The sequence below is a fragment of the Miscanthus floridulus genome, chromosome 12 (genome assembly GCF_019320115.1).
Source record: "Miscanthus floridulus cultivar M001 chromosome 12, ASM1932011v1, whole genome shotgun sequence".
NCBI classification, from domain to species: Eukaryota; Viridiplantae; Streptophyta; class Magnoliopsida; order Poales; family Poaceae; genus Miscanthus; species Miscanthus floridulus.
This window is the reverse complement of record NC_089591.1, coordinates 13115480-13133637: the sequence shown is the minus strand read 5'-3', so window position 1 is coordinate 13133637 and position 18158 is coordinate 13115480. Positions and strand designations below refer to the sequence as shown.

The following is an 18158-nucleotide window of genomic DNA, read 5'->3' as shown; positions in this document are numbered from 1 at the left end:
GCCAAACTCAGGTTCCATTTGTATATCAAGCTCTTCTGAGTATTGGGACATGTATTCTAGGGTTTCGGCGTCGTCTTCTTCATCATCGTCGTCATTACCAACAACCGTTGTTTCACCATGATGAATCCACACTGTGTAGTCCTCAACAAATCCTCGCACAATCAAATGTTCTCTGATGATACCCACATCTATCCATGCCATAAGGTTCTTGCAATCTTTGTAGGGACAAGTAATTGTATCCTTATTCTCTGTCAACATCGCTGCATGCTTCTCTGCGGCTTCAATAAATTTGTCCACCTCTTCACGGAAACCTGCCTTAAACTTTAACGAACCATACATCCAAGACTTCCTGTACTCCATCTTTTAAAACACAACAATCAAATTAAAAATTAATTACTTGACAATGATTCTATATACTTCAGATATATATAAATATAAATATAAAATAAAATTACATGAAGCCTATCAAACACACACCATTGTAGAGGGTAATTAATTAATGGCCTATTTATCAATAAATAATTAAAAATATATATTTATTAATTAAAATAAATAATTTCAAAGACAACAATTTGCAACAATTAATATTTTACCCACTACCTTTCATGCAAACCCTATTTTAATTTCATGAAACATAAATTTACAAAAACAAAATTAATAAAAAAACAAACCCTAGATCTAGATCTAGACCTAAATGCACATGAAACATCCATAAAACTAACTAATTATTCACTAAAATCAAGAAACATGGACTAAATAAGGGTGTGATCTTGTTCCCTACCTAATTTACCCTACTACAATCAAAACTTGGGTCTGATTTGCTTCATAAGTAGCTCAAGCACCATAGAAGAGAGAAAAGCAAAACTCTAATTACTCACTAACCAACCATGAAAACTTAAAAAAAAGTGTGGAATAGTATTTTCTTACCTTCTACAACCTCCCCACCAAAGGATTTGAGACAAAAACCTTCCCCCTTAGTAGAGCAATTTTTGGGAGGTGCCTAAGGCCTTCCAAACCTTTTTTTGGGTAAGAGTGAGTGACCCGAGGAGCAAGAAGGGGGCTGCAGCCTTTTGTACGTGCAGCATTTGTAGGGGCTGCTGGTAATTGAGCCGCCCCTATAAATCGCAAGACCGAGGGTGGCTAGTGAGTGAGCCGTCCCTATAAATCGACCCATTTATAGGGGCGGCTCGTATCACTAGCCGCCCCTACTGTGTCATTTGTAGTCGTGGCTGGTCTCGTGGGTCCCGAGCACGCCCACTATAGGGGCGCCTCCATCCCTAGCCGCCCCTACAAAAAATTGAGCCATTGCTACAAACCTTTTCTGTAGTAGTGAACGAGCAGTCACAATTTCAAACGTGTCACCAAACTTTTGTTATGAATAACTATTTTTGCAAAACAAATATAGTCTTCATCTATATGGTTATATCTATTTTGAAAAACATTGTGACGTGTAAGGCTCTTACTCCCTCTTAAGTTTGACCAAAAAGAAAAATCATTCTGCTTCTTTTCTATGTCAAACCATCTTAAATTTGATCAAGTTATATATATAAAGAAGAATACCAATATTTGTGACACAAAATGGGCATTACTATGTCACGATGAATCTAATGATACTTATTTGATATTATAAATATCGTTTTTTTTGTCAAAACTTGTTCAAGTGCAAGACAGTTTCACTTAGGACAAAACCAGAATGACTTTCCATCTGAAACAAAGGAAGTACCTTTTAGCATTTACAATGATGAAGCTCTCCGGTGCCCACTTTGTGTAGCACAAGTTTTTCAGGAACAGAGGTGTACTTGGGTGACTCGACAACAAGGTCAGGATAGCTGGTATTATTGCAGCACACTGCAAAATAGAGTCATAGAATACAATTTATGAAAGAAACCAGAATAGGAATAGGAATGATAATTAATATGATGCATAACCAATCCCGGTCACGCAGTACACAAGTGCTAATAACACTGTGTAGTTATCAGCCATCGTTGACCTTGGATTGCTGAAGTAGTAGAACATGGAGAGGTAAACAACCGGCTTCACAACTGTGTTAAAATGGTCAATGGTGTCTGTAATACCCTAAAATTTGTACTTTTGAAATAGGATTAAAACGATTTATTTTGGTATTTTATGAGCCCATGAAAATGTAGATAAATAAAACTTTTCATCAAATTAAAATATATCATAAGGTTCAGCAACTTGTTGTGCATACATGCTAGTGCATAAAGTTTATTGCATGAGTGGTGTTGATCCAAAACTACAAAACAATTTGAAATGTTTTTGAAAAGAGTTTGAAAATGGCTTTGAAATAAAACAAAAAAATTTGGAAAATAAAAGAGTTTAAAAAGTTGTAAAATTTATTTTTGAAAACCTCCCAAGAGTTCTTATCATATTTTTGAATCGAAAGTATATTTGAAATAATATTTGAATTCGATTTGGTTTATATTTGAATTTCGTTTTGAAATAAGAAAAGAAAATGGAAAAGGAATTGAAAAATGGAAAATCATCTTCTTCTTCAATTTAGCCTGAAGGCCTATTTCCCTTCCCATTTCGGCCTAGCTCGCTACTCTCCTCTCTCTGGTCTGGCCTACTATCGCTGGCCCATTCCCTAGCCGGTCGGCCTGGCTGCCGCTTTCCCTCTCTCTCCCGTCGGCCCACCGCACCAGGCCCGCTGCAATAGCTGCTCTGCCCTCTCCCCGGCCCAGCTCCCCTCTCCCCGTGCGCTTGGCCCGCTCAGCCGCCGGTACCGGTGCCCTCTTCTCCTTCTCTGTCCTTGATAGCCTGGGACCACTTGTCATCGGCTTCTCCTATCCCGAGTTGTCATCGCGCTGTACTCCAACGACGCCGAAGGAATCCGCCATGCCCCCATCTCATCGCCTTGGCATGCGTCTCAAGCAGCCCAGCCTCATAAATAGCGGCAGCGCACACGCCGCAACCCCTATTCCCTAACCCTAGCGCTTAGCCGTCTCTACATAGAGCTCACCGCGTGCCGCAACCCTAGCTGTCGTCCGTCGCCGCTGACCGGCTTCACCGTCGTTCAATCGTTGACTAGAGCTCTTCCCGAAGCTACGCACGACGGTAAGCAAAACGCCCGTGCAGTCTGTGCCCTTCTTCTCTCTCTCTTTCACGTTTTAGAGCTCGTCGGAGTACCACCGTAGTTTCCAAGCCGCCCCATCGTCATCACCACCGTCTCCAGTGCCTTAACTCCTTCGTCGACCTCACAGATGAGTTCGCAGTAGCCTCCGCCGTTGTCCCGTGTTTTCCCGTGGCTTTTGGATGTCTAGTTTGGAAACCCGAGTGTCCTCGGTGACTCTCTCACCGTCGACCATGGCGCGCCGCTGTGCTGGAGCGCCGCCCCGGCGACCATCTCTCCCCGTATGCCCGCAGCCGTCCATCTCTCCACCGACGACCCAGATTCACCCATACCGGTTTAGCTGGTAATTTTACAAAAGAGACCCTCTGTTTTCCGCAAATCAACCTGTTGTCCCTGCATTTTTGCTAAAGAGCCCCTGCCTTTTTATGAAATAATACCCATGGTCCTTGGACAGATTTAAAATTGGATTTTATTTATTTTAAATTTGAAAATCAAGTTCCATCTATTTACAAAATTGTCACTATCTTCATTAGGTCATATCTTCTCCGTTTTAACTCCGATTTGACCCGTTCAAGTTGCGTTAGATTCATAACGACATAATCTACGCATTAATACCAATGTTTTCCATGTCAAGAGCTCTGGAGTTTTATGGTTTAATGCCTAACTTGAATAATGATTATGCAATTGGATTTTCTAATTAAAAGTAACTCAGGCTTTTCACCTTGGTCAATTATATGATTAGTTTTATATTATTTTTCTAAATCAAATATAATTTGACTTAACTCAATTAAGGCATTTATCTAAAGTATCTTATACATGTTTTATAAAGCTAAAATAAATAAAGTCTATAGTTTCTTTTCGAAGCAAATCTATGGTAGATGTATCTTTTTCACCGTAGCTCCAATTAGCGTGCTTTTCGTGTCTGTGTGATCGTAGCAACGCGTAGATTTGATTTCAAATTCTTTTTCACTGATTGGTGTATTATTCTAATATAGTTATGTTTGAATGCTATGCATGTTTGTTCGGATGCTTGTGTGGTGCTTAATGATCTTGTCCAGTCGTTGAGTTTTACGTGTTGATCAAGGAGTTTCTTTGGAGTTTTAGACTTAAAGAAGGAGCAGAGTTTAAGGCAAGTATAGCATGGGATCTTTATTGTTGTCTTATACACCTTTAATTATGTAATTCATGCTACATGTGTCTACCTTAACTACCACTAAGGATTTTCTAGTACTTTGTACCTTGTGCCTTAATTCCTATGGGTTATTGTATTGGGTAGTATGATGCTAGTGCTCAACTAAGGCCATGATCTTGTACTTGGCTAATGTTATATGCAATAAATATTAAATGATGCTTTTTAGCAATATGGAACAAGGAGGCTAAAGCATTGGGCTGTTTCTATGGTGCTCTAGATTCCTCTCCCTAAGGACTTATCTGTAAGTGATCATCCGGGACTTACAGTACAGCTGTGAGGGCTATATGGCTCTGACTTTAGCTCAGTATGAGGACCTTTTCTAGCTTGTTAAGAGGTTACCTTTATTGGCGTAAGAATGGCTTGCCGAATCGGGTATAGTGCGGCCTCTGTCCCCTTATGTATAGGCTGTGCGTCATTATCCCATCGGAAAGGGGAGTTTTACATCTGTTTGCCGAGTGAATCTAATGACCATAACTTGGTAGATGAACCTTTGAAAGGCTTCATAGTGAACCCTACCGCTCTTCCTTGGTAGTGGGTCAAGAGGCTGATCACCTCAGGTGAAAGGGTAAATCATGACTAACGGTGAAAGTATACAATCTCTGCAGAGTGTAAAACTGGTATATCAGCCGTGCTCACGGTCACGAGCGGCCTTGAAACCCTTACGGAATAGATGATCATTAATGGTTAATGATGATGAACACTGATGATACTGATGATGAAGATGCTCACTAATGATTACTGTTTATGCTATTCATTATTCATGTTTACCTGATCATGTGTTTACATGGACTTGTGATAAACTTGTTACTACTCAATTTCTAAAATCATGACTCATTAAAAGCTAATCGCAGTTAAACCAGTGTTAGCCTTTTGAGCCTCATGAACCCCATGTTATATTTGTTGAGTACGATATGTACTTACGCTTGTTTTACTTTTTTTACTTTTCAATCATTTGGAAAAATCCTGGATGGGTATCAGATTGCTAGAGTTTGGAGGAATTAGGCTTGTGATTAACTAGTTAGTTGTCTCTGTGGAATTGGAATCTTCACCCAAAGATCGGAGTTGTCTTTCTGCTGTTTGTTGTCTAAGGTTATATCCTTTATACTAAGTACGTTATATATTGAGCATTGTCTTTCGATATTATCCTTATTTATAGCTATATGTGAGATTTGACTTAAAGGGCTCACATTGAGAGTGCAAACCGGGTGCTACAATGTGCTAATAACACTGTGTAGTTATCAGCCATGGTTGACCTTGGATTGCTGGAGTAGTAGAACATGGAGAGGTAAACAACCGGCTTCACAACTGTGTTAAAATGGTCAATGGTGTCCCTGGCAAGGAAATACGCAAAAGAGCTCATCCCAGATTCTCTCTCCCTTATGTACTGCAACCTTTCCAGTGAATATGACCTCAGTGCTGCAATTTTGCACAAAAGAGCTGCACCACAGTAACTTCAATCAGGAAGTTTCATGACATTGAGAGTGCAAACACATAGGATACTGAAGTATTAAACTTACAGACTGCAATTATGGTGTAAATATATCCAGGCATCCCAAATGTCGGGTCACTGAACTTTGCAAGTATCCCAAGGCATATTCCAGCCAAGCATAGTATAAGGAAATCAACCGCAAGCAGGCCAGCTTCGCGCCAACGCTGTTTCGTGACCCTGCAATGGCATGCGGAAAGTAAATCTAAAAAGTGATAAAATAGCAGTCCAAAATTTTCACAAGCTTGAGAATATTGACTTTTAAGTGTACCTGCCCAGAAAGTACTTGTATTGAATCAGAATGCCTGGTGTCCTTCTTCCTAACAGATCCTTAGGTCTTGATAAGTCGCACTGGAGGTGGGCTTGCTCTCCCACATATGTATTTCTGATGTTGGGAAGTTGATTGGGCATTGATCTAGGCAATGATGTCCTGTTTCCGTCATGCATTGTCTCCATATCATCTTTCAGAAACCTCAAAATTATCTCTAGTAAAATGATTTTTTTGTGGGTAACCTTGGTTGGTGAATAACAGCGCAAATGTTTGTGCCCTCAAGCGCCTCACGGCGAAGAGCTTTTAGAAGGAGTTGCGATGAAGAGCTGTCGAGGCCAGAGGTAGGCTCATCCAGGATAAGGGGCGGCTTCATGACCATCTCAATTCCTACATTAACACGCTTTCTCTGCCCAGATATCCCACGCTTTTCAACTGTCCCAACCAATGAATTCCTAATTGTCTCAAGGCCCAAGGAATCTATTACCCTTTCAACAGTGAGGACCTTGTCGCGTTGTGGCATTTGCGTGCATAGCCTGCTTGTTTGAAATATATGTTCTTAGACATGGTTGTGTTAGGTACTGAAACGGAAAGAATAATTGACAATGATCATTAGGCATCAGTACCTGCATTTTGCACTGAACCAAAGATTTTCCTCCACTGTTCAGTTTCCATGAACAATATCATCTTGTGGCACAAAGCCAATAATCTTCTTATAAGAGCGGATTTTGTCATTCTTTCCATTAACACGGATCGAAGCGTTAATCTTATAGCCGGCTACCTTCCCAGCAATGGCACTGAGGAATAAGGTTTTGCCAGCACCTGAGGGCCCATGACAGTGGTAACATGGCCAGGCTGGAGCTCCCCTGTGATAGATCTCAGTAGCTTGTTTTTCCCTAGTGTCAGGGTAAGGTCCTTGAACTCAACTTTAAGCAAAGGCCTAGATATCTCATTCTGTTCACTCACCGTAGTAATGACACTACTGGAGGAAAGGTTCGTGTTTTCTTGCTCCTCGATCTTCTCCTTCTCAATACTCACATATGCGTACTTGAATCTTTGTGAGAGTGTTGATCTGTGCTTTCCTTTCAGGGCACATTTGTTCTTGGTAACAGCAGTTTCCCCACCACCACTCGAAATCACCACAACTGACGAAGCAGATTCAGATATCTCGTTCGTGCCTTCACTCTCAAACACTGAAGCTTCTGATAGTTCCTGTGCCTTCAGTGGAACCATTGGTCTCTCTTCCGTTCTATGGGTAGAGTTCTCTCTCTATCTGCATGTTGAGCAAAGGACCCTAACGTGTGAGGAACATGACTCTGCCTTCTGTTTACATGACTCTTCAATAGCTGTTTTGCCACCTTCCAGTGCTTTTGTGCTCTGATCTGCTGCCTAGCCATCTTAATGGCTTCCTCCCTCGATCTTGTTTTTCTCCGTTCACGGATTGTGAGGAACTGATCTGAGAAGTTATATATGATCAAAAGCACCACACTCAATGCACCCTGCATCAAATTGCGATTTTCAATTTTTATACTCATAGGAGGTTATGCGCTGAAATCTACTAGGGTTAATGGATCAGAGATTTGCAGAGAACATTACTATAAGATGTAAGATAGCATGGCATAAAAAATGTAAAATGATGAGATTTTTTGAGGATTTACCACCTAGCAAGCACCAAGCACAAATATGCTCTCATTTTTTGTGTTCTCTTTACAGAAGTCTTTTATTATGCATTCTGCGATTTTAAACAGAATTCAGCATGCTGAATGACAATTGCTATGAACGTGAGATTAGAAATGAAACTGCAGGATCAGATATCTGGCAGATAATGCTTACTATCTTCAGTGGTGCAACCCAACCTGCAATAGTGCCTGAATAAAAGCCAAAGAGGAAGCAACATGACCAAGTCAAATAATTTTGTAAACATTCATGCGAAGAAAGAGAGAGGAATGATAGGATAAGATCCTTACCCGCTGCTACAGGACTTTTTTGATGTTCCCGTTGGGCAGTAGTAACCTGCTGGACAGAATACATCTTCTGTCCTCTTATAATCAGCCCACACGTCAGCGCCACCGCAGGCATTTCTTGAGTTTGGGGTGAACTGATACTTGTATCTGTACAGAGTTCAGCAATTCATATGAATGGAGTCACACATTGTTTGCGTACCATAGTCTAAATGCAAACCAAACAGAAAAAGCGACGACTTACGGATCGCAAAGACCAGTGGTTATGTTCACTTTGGCATGTGGACAGTATGAGCCCAGTGGACAAGCTACAGGCAACAAACAGAAAGCTCAACACACATTGGAAAATAGTACCGTGTTTTGAACAGACGACTAATAAATTTATATTATTGCGCGTCTGACCCAAATGGTGTGCTAAGAGGACACAAGGATTATACTGGTTCGGACCGAATGTCCCTACGTCTAGTTTCGGGCTGCTAGTATTACCAGCACTGAGTTTGTAGTATGGGTTACAAACTGACGAGAGACGGAGGAGCTCCGAAGTCTCTGTGGTTCAATTGCTCGATGCTTCTACTGCTCGATCTATCAGTGAATGGTGCCCTCCCTTCCCTTTTATAGATCAAGGGGAGAGAACAGGATACCAGAGACCGAGAGAAGGAAAGAGGGGAAAAAGAAACAGAAATAAGGCTCCCGGGGATGTGCCGTCCTCCACTTCACGTGGGTCCCGTTGACACTGTAGATCGTGGTGGCAACGGCGTCGCACCGGGGTCCTATTAGCCACTGCAGCATACGTGCGGACATCGTGCGTCATTCTTGTCTTCCATCCCATCCGAGCGGACGAAATGATCAAAGGGTCCCCTGACAGAGGCCATACGGGGGCTGGCGGTATAGTGCCAGTGAACTAACGCCGGTTGATTGACGTTGGACGGTGGTCAGGCAGGGAGTTCGCATCACAGTGCTGGCGTATTGACGCGGTGGGCGATGTGAGTCTCCCAGCATGGCCCGATGCGACTGCCAGTCGCATCAGGACGGGCCCAAGACATGCTCCTGGGCATACGCCTCTATGCCGTAGTGGTTGAAGCGGTTTAGGTCCCACCCTGAGGCCACTGCTTTTGTCCGGCAGCAAATCCGACCCCAGGGAACGAGCGAGGCGGAAATCTCATCCTAGGGGCTGGGCGAGATGGAATCCGACCCTCAGGGGTCGGACGAGGCGGAGCCCTCCCAGTGGGACCGGGCGAGTCGAAGCCCGCGCCCTGGGTCGGAGGAGTTGGAGCCCACACCTTGGGGTCGGACGAGGCGGAAACCTCGTCCTCGGAGTCGGAGCCCACACCTTGGGGTTGAACGAGGCAGAAACCTCGTCCTCGGAGTCGGACGAGGCGTGGCTCAGCTCCTGGGGGTCAGACGAGGCCACAGTTGCATCCTTAACCATCGGATGAGGCGACGTGACACTCATTAATCCTTTGGCTCAGATACCCGGGTATAGATATCCGACAGTAGCCTCCGAGCCTTTGGAGGAGTGTGACACTCCGGCCAATTCTTTTTGTGATCCGTCGCTTGAGGGCGCACGGGAGTACTGTTCGTTATTATCGCTTTGTAGGATGGCGAGCTGTGTATGAGCCTCTAGGGGCCGATCGGGGTCGGTCGCCTGGTTTCTTGTGTCACTCCATCCGCAGTTCCCCCAATTGGAGGTGACTCATCGTTTGTCTGCGACCGCGTGTTCGGTCTCTTTGCGATGTCAAGCCCCTAAGCCCCCACACGTAGCAGGGGTCCGGTCGGGGGGTCGGTTCATCTTGTGATCGTAGTCCCTCACGCGTCGATATATATAAAGTTTGTTGCGATCCGACCCTTGTTTTATGTGAAGGCATTAGAAACTTAAGTTGCGAGCAACTAAGTAATGATCACGCTGGTGAGCAAGCGATGCCATAGCCGTCGCGGTGTAGGCTTTTTGCATTCTGACCAGTTTAACTCATCGTTAGTTTTCGACAACTCTTATTTCTAGGTCTTGTCATAAAAAAGAAGGGTCAGATGGGAAAATATTTATGAGTATATGTACTCCTATCAGCCCCCGAGTAAAACCTGACCCCAGGTAGTTGCTAGGGTCGGGTGTTTACTGAAGACTGATTAGATCAAAAGCGAACCCGATAGGAGGTAACATTTTTTGGTTTTTGCAGAAACATTACTTAGTTTGATAAGCATATTGGAAGCTTTGGAATGGGAAGACTAAGGGTAAAAGCGACGTAGTTGCTCGATGTTCCAGGCATTGGCGATGGCTTTGTCGTCATCAGTCTTGAGCTTGTAGGTGCCGGGTCGGAGTACTTCTACGATGATGTATGGTCCTTCCCATGGCGCCAAAAGCTTGTGGTGATTTTTGTTGCTCTGGATGCGGCGAAGGACTAAATCACCTACGCCGAAGGTGCGACCCCGCACGCGTCGACTATGGTACCGTCGTAGCGCCTGCTGGTATTTGGCCGAATGGAGCAGGGCAATGTCACGTGCTTCGTCAAGTAGGTCCATGGCGTCTTCCAAAGATGCTTCATTTCCCTGCTCGTTGTAGGCCTTGACCCTTGGCGCTCCATAGTCAAGGTCGGTCGGGAGGATGGCTTCAGAGCCGTAAACCATGAAAAATGGCATGTAACTAGTTGCCCAACTGCTGGACGTCCTTGGGCTCTAGAGTAATAAAGGGAGCTCCGCGACCCATCGTCCACCGGCTTTGTTGAGCCAGTTGAAGATCGTGCGCTCGACCTGCCCGTTCGTGTGGGGGTGCGCTACGGCAGCCCAATCGACGTGGATGTGGTGGTCGGCGTAGAACTAGAGGAATTTCTTCCCTGTGAACTATGTGCCATTGTTAGTTATGATGGAGTTTGGGACCCCGAATTGGTGGATGATGTCTGTGAAGAATAACACGGCCTGCTCGGATTTGATCACGGTGATCGGCCGAGCCTCTATCCACTTCGTGAACTTGTCCATGGTGACAAGTAAGTGCGTAGAGCCCCCGGGCGCCCTCTTGAGGGGCCCTACCAGGTCGAGCCCCCAGACCGTGATCAATCACATGATGGGGATTGTCTGGAGCGCTTGGGCCGACAAGTGAGTTTGCCGAGCGTAGTACTAGCATCCTTTGCAGGTGTGTACAACCTTCCCGGCGTCGGCCACCGTGGTTGGCCAGTAGAAACCTTGACGGAATGCATTTTCGACCAAGGTTCTAGGTGCGACATGATGTCCGCAGACCCCTCCATGGATGTCTTCCAGCAGGTCCTTCCCCTACTCGGTGGGGATGCAACGCTGCAGGATTTTGGTGTGGCTGCTGTGACATAACCGCCCAATTTATACAAGATCAAGTACGGCTGTCCTTGCTAACACGTTGACACACGCATACTTTCACTTATATAAACCCGGTAGTCCCCCGAGTGTCACGAAGGACCTCGGTAAATCAACATCACAACCAAGATCGTATGATTAATCATATCACATCACATATACAGAGTTGCAGCGGAAATAATATTACAAATGGGTTCATAAATAATAATACAAGTTTGGGTTTCAAAACCGATTAGTGAAAACAACATAGTCTTCAAATGAATACATTAATATAAGTTCCAAATACATTGCTAGTATAAGTGACATCCTTGGATAAAAGCATATAGATGAGAAATATATATAGAGTCACTAAGCCCACTGGCGGTTAGCCACCATCTTCAGCAGGCCGAGAACTTCACCTGCAACATGGTGGGATAAACCCTGAGTACTCGAATGTACTCAGCTAGACTTACCTGTCATAAACCAAAAATAAAGTGATACCAAATAGTATGCAAGGCTTTATAGGTGGAGCTAGCTTAACAACATTTTGCATAAAAGCCAAGAGTTGAGCTATACATTTTACAATTCAGTAACCAAGTTAATTATAGCTATTCATCTCTAGATTAACAACTAACCTATGCCAAACATGTGGGATATCATTTAGTAACAGGCAATAGTAATCATAGCCGGTGTAGAAATGTGAGTATCATCATCATAACCATCAAGTTTCCATTATGTTACTCTATGTTGCCGCTGCTCAGTCAAGTTCTCACTATCCGGGAGAGACGGTGATTCGAATGGATTCCTACCCAGCTGGGGAATTATTCCTAACACACACCCAATCAACCTGATTAGTGGTTGCATCAGGTCACCTTTGGTACAGCTCAGGAACAAATTCACGGGTCCAAACAGCGCCACACTCTTAGGGAATCCACTCTGCTAGGACGTCAATCTACCCTTTGGACTTACGCCATTGGCTCCCTGCGCATCCTTACTACCGCCAAAATGCGCACTTTCACTTTCCAGCTTCCGGCATGAGTTGAGCTACTCGGCTTCGTGGTTGGAACGAGTTATCCGGCCAACTAAGTGATAGGAATGCGTTCAACATGACATGAGGACGTATAGTGAATCGGTCCTTAACCAACACAGATGGGGATAGATCCACACCCAAGACCTCCATGTCTTGTTGCTTCTCTATCGACATCCCACCCGGTCTCCATTCATTATTAACACATAGTTATTTCCACGATAGCAAATATAGCCAACCGTGTTTTGGTATCCACCTATATCACGCAGGTGATACGAAATCACCCGACTTCTACCAGTCTATGCATTGCTAAGCATACATTCGATACTAGACCTACATAGGGTTCAAGGTATATTTCTGGACAAGGTAGTTCTATGCATCAAGTTGTTTTAATCAAATCTTATAACCTAATGCATCAAACATAAAGAAATCAAGTGATATTTGTAAAAACATAGAAGGCTTAGAATGCTCTAGGGCTTGCCTTGGATCCAACACTAGGTCAGCGTTTGTTAGATGACACTCGCTTGGTGAGTATCTCCCATCCTAGCACTTGTCCAGTCCTTCCATCTTCGGGATAGGTCCACCATACACCGTCTTCGGATTCAGCTCCAACATCATGTCCTTCACGTGGTTCATCTAGCATACCTAGATGAGATGCAAGATGCAAGTGCATGAATATGAAGAATGGTAATATGAGATGCATCACATAATAGCATTCAGGGCAAACATAAGATCATGCAAGACATAGGCACCTAGAGTTATTATAACTAAACATCACATAACCTATTATAGAGGGATAGCAAGCATATTAGGCATGGCACACAAGTGAACTTAAGTTTAGATATTGCACACATGCATCGATCAAGAACTAACCAACATGTTTAGCCAAAACAAGAGCAAGCTAAAGCAATTACCTAGCACATGTATAGAAATCTGGACAGCAGCACAATAGTCACTTGTTTTATCCATAACTAGAGATCCAAACATCCAAAGAAGGTGATCCTAGACTTTTTGGAAATGTAATGAAATTTCCTACAACATTATTATTATCACCAAAAGCTTATTTCAAAGCTAACTAGGTCAAACATGCCAATATTTCAGATCTGCATAGAACTAGGACAGAAAAGTAGTAGTAGTTTCAAAAAGACATAACTAGAGTTACAGACATCAAACAAGTATGAACCTTAACTTTCTAGAAAGATTATTAAATTATATAAAACATGTTTATTATCATCATAAGTTGATTCCACAATTAACAAGGTTAATCAAGCACAATTGAGCACCTCTATCCAGACTTGGATAGATTCTGCCATGCAATTTCACAAGCTTATAACTAGAGCTCTACAACACCAAAAGGGGTGATCTAGGATAATTTGGAAAGCTTAAGGAAAGCACTATAACTTCACTACAGCCATAGAAAACAACATTTACGCCATGAAAATAATTGCACAAGCAAAACTGCACATGCAGCCCAAACAACAGTGATACAGAAAACTGATAGGAACTTTAGAGAAGCATAACTGGAGTTCTAGACCTCCAACAACCATGAATCATAACTTTTTGAAAAGATTATAAAGTTACCTACAACTTTATTATTATCATCTTAAGATTATTCTACAGCTAACAAGGTAAATTAATCCAATAAATGCATCTATGTCTAAACACATGGACAGAATCTGATATACCACTTTAAATAGCTATAACTAGAGTTCTACATGTCCAATAAATGTGGTTCTAGACTTTTTAGAAATCTTATCAAATTCTAAACAACTTTGTTATAAGCACCTAGAGCTAACTCCACTACTAAAAAGGCCCCACAGTACCAACAAGGCAACCTAGTCTGGGTTTGGGTAGAAATAGCCACAGAAATTTAAGCAACTATAACTAAAAATCTACTTAACCAAAAATTGTGCTCTTTAGCTTTTTGGAAAGCTTAATAAAAGTAATACAACTCATTTATTGTCATCATGGCATGATTCATAACTTAACTGAGCCAATTAATACAAACATGCAGGCCTATTCAGAATAGAAGCAAAGCAACACAGGGCATTTGTTATTTTTATAGCTCTTACACTATCAAGCCTAAACTCCTCAAATTTTTACCACAGCATACACATAGCATCAGTAGCCTAACATCAAAATTTCATATTTATTGGAGCACAACAACTGCAGTTATGAAAAAGACAAGGCATAACTAGTATTAAAAACCTAACTGCATAAATTGATTTTTACAGCAAACACTTTAAACTAAAACATGCCATATCATAGATCTAATGCATAGATAATTTCACAAGGATTCCAAAAAGTCCTCATTTACTATTTTACTATTTTTGTACTAATTACTACGAATTTGCAAAGTTGATCATCCAAATCTGCATAAACCAAAGAAAAGGAATGTAGATCTTGCATCTGGGACCCTGCAGTTTCCACAAATTAAACTCAAACAAATAGATCCTTTCTAGCACTATTCATCTAAGTCACGTCTTCGCACTTAGGCCCTCCCACTTCTTCCAATTGTTGCTCGTGGTCCTTCGCCTTCTCTTCAACACGTGAAGGAGCAGCGCGCGGCTTGGGTCGGCCAGGCTCGGCCAGCGAGAGCCGACAGCAGTGAGGAGGGGCAGCAGGGCTTGGCCGTGGCCACGCCTGGCCAATGGCACAGCCAGCAGCAGCCCGTGGCCCTCCTGGCCACGGCACATGAACCCATGGCGAAGGCGAGGACGTCGGTGCCGCTGGGCAAAGAGGCAGGGCCGAGCGGGTCATGGCCAAGGCGAGCTTGCTGCCGGTAGGACAGGGTGGTTGCACATTGTGGCCATCTTGGTGAGGCAGTAGGGCGGTGTAGTGGAGGGAGTCTAGCTGCGGGTTCGGCATTGAACTCTGGCGGCGAGAAGCGGGGTCGCGCCGATCGCTTGGTGAGGACGAGGAGCGGCGGAGCGAGTGAGGGAGGCGTGGAGAAGCTTGGGCGCTCAGTTATTAGGAGTAGGGGTGCGATAGGGAGGTAGGCAATGCGGCAACAGCATGCGACAATGGTGGAGGCACGCTCTTGCGCATGGACGACGCGTCGGCCTTTCATTGAGCACGTGGCGTGCAGCGAGGTGGGCAAGGTGGAGGCCGAATTGGGCCAGATCTGGGCTGAATCAGACATTAGGCCCAAAACAAAGTTTGATCTACACAGACTGCTTTACAATTTTCATTTAGGGACCATGGTCATTAGGATAGTAGATTAGAGGTTAATTACACTCCAAAATGGCATTGCCAATGCATTGACAGAGATTAACAAACACCAAAATTGATGGTCCAAATGAAGTCAAACTGGTGCCATCTTTTTGCACGCTCTTCTCCACAATGTATACTCCAACTTTTATCTTTGGACCAAATCAAGTTGTTTAACAAAATTTGGAGAACGCGGAATGCCAATGTCGATGTTAGTTAAGTGACAAAGTAAACTTTTGCTATTTTGGAAACTATTTTTGAAGATCCAAATGAACTCTAAATTTGATGAGACATAATCTATTGTTTTCACCATGAAAGGCACTTCAACTCATCTTAAGAAATCCAATTGAGCTACCACTTGAATTTGGACGCTAAAATGTCACAAAGAAGTTAACTTACTGTTGTCACTTCAGGGACTTAGAAAAATTTGTGGGAGCCTAAGACAGCAGCTGATTCAATCTACAAACCTCTATTTGACTTAGTTCCAGGCTGATCTGGCTCTTGGTCCAAAAACAAAGTTTGTTCTACTCCACTCAGACTTCAACTTTTATTCAAGGTGCAACTCCATGCAAGCATTGTAAGCCACAGTTCAAACCAAGTCAAAGTAGGATCATGGTAAAGCTTAAATTAGAGTTTTAGACCCATTGAGGCATTTTCTTGACTTCTGCTCAACACGAACCCTTCATGACTTTTATTGTAGAGTTCAATCAGAGTCATTTGGGAAAGGTAGGAAATTTTGGTCATCATCTCATATTCCCATTTACTTAATAAAGCAATCCAAGAAAGATTATAACTTACCATTTCATGTGACTTCGTGATTCCAAACTTCATGAAACTATTCCACTGGTCAAGATGGATGCATGTTGATGTAATGTACATGAAATAAGTATGTTTTAACGTTACTCTTGCATAATCTTAACAAGGGTCCATGTGTAAGTAAGGGTGTGTTGTCCAAGTTTAAATTGGAGCTCACTCTTGTAGATTTGATCTTGACACCTTCATCACCACTTAACATGTCATGCTTTATCTCAAACCCATTGCTTAACTGGTGACAAACACCTAGGGTGTTACAGCTACGCTTGTAGAGCTCCCCTTTGATGATGATGAAGGACTTGGCGCGACACGCAAGCCATCGGGCCGCCGTCTTGTCGGCAGGGAGCACCTCGTGGAGGGGGCAATCAAGATAAGGTGTTCTTTAGTCAGTCGGAGGGTCAAGCTCCACCACTGGGTCTTTGACAAGTTCCATGACCTCGGGGTCAGATGGAACTGAGGGTCGGTTAGCCCCGAGCCCAGAACTGGCGGCTCATTGTTGGCCTGTTCATGATGGAACCGAGGGCTTGTGCAGGTAGCTAGCGAAGATGCTAGTGGGGACCGGCTCTCGGCTTGATGCCATCTTTGCGAACATGTTGGCTGCTTCATAGTAGTATAGATGCATCATATAGGCATCATATAGCCAGCTAGCGCCATAGCAGATTTTTGGGGAAAATGGCAGCAGTACAAGAGTAGTAGTAGTAGTAGTACAGGAGTAGTTCAGTTTTAGGATAGTAACCAGTACATGAATTCAAGTAACCAACATGGGCATCATAGAAAGTGGGAATATGCTCATGTGCATGAAACCTTGCAACAAACCAAAATAGAACTAATACAAATCATCTCAATATAGATAGTCTAGACATGTCAGCTGTAGTATCTCGCATTTCTCACCAATATTAAGTTGTCAGGACCCCATATCAAACAATAGATGAATTCTTTGGAAGAAAAAAGGCAACATATCCTATGGTGACACCAAATCCAAATATCAGAGCACCAGACTCTAAATTTGGGTCATGTTAAATTTGTGAATTGATGGGTCTTTAAGTACATTTGGAAACAAATATAAAATCATGAGAGATGCAATTAGGTCAATAACATAAGATCTGCAAGTGTAGTAAGGGCTAGCTGAAAAAGGCTATTCAGATCAAAATAGGCTCTAAAAGTCAATAGACCAAAATGGGTAACCATAAACCACACTAGAAGTGAATTTCAAACACCTTATAAACTAAATCCATACCTCATAAACAAGGTATATACAGTTTACATAAATGCCACCACGCTGTGAATATCATGATAGTAAGATTTCTACCATGAATCAACTAAAAACATCATGTTTATTACTTGTGGCGACACCAACATATGCACTAGCCATACATGACACAATACCAAAGACCCCAACTAAACCAACAAAGCACCCAAAAACATAATAGCCAAGTTGGAGCAACTGAGTAAGTAATAAACAGGATCCATGAAATAAGTTTAGCCCAGTTTTAAGGACGGCTTCACCTGACCCTTCTAGTTTGAACACTGATAACCAGTACATGATAAGATTATTCCAACTGGCCAGGACACAGGAGATAACATGAATGCAAATGCCAAATTCAGTTAAGGGATCAAACTGAATTCTCACAAAAATAACAAAAAAGTGGTAAATGCTTAGTTTTCTAAATCGCATCACAGGCAGTGGCATATGCTCACAAAGGTAGAGTGCATCACAGGCAGCATACAACATCACAATCAGCATAGGACATCACAGGCAGCATATAGAGCATCACAGGCAGCATATAGAGCATCACAGGCACCTCGGTGGCAGATG

At 43.0% G+C, this 18158-nt stretch overlaps 1 pseudogene; it reads right to left on the bottom strand.

Moving 5' to 3' along the window:
- Positions 1-10629, bottom strand: part of LOC136495564 (ABC transporter G family member 25-like) — a 92402-nt pseudogene extending 81773 nt beyond the window's left edge.
- Positions 10630-18158: the final 7529 nt, after the last annotated feature.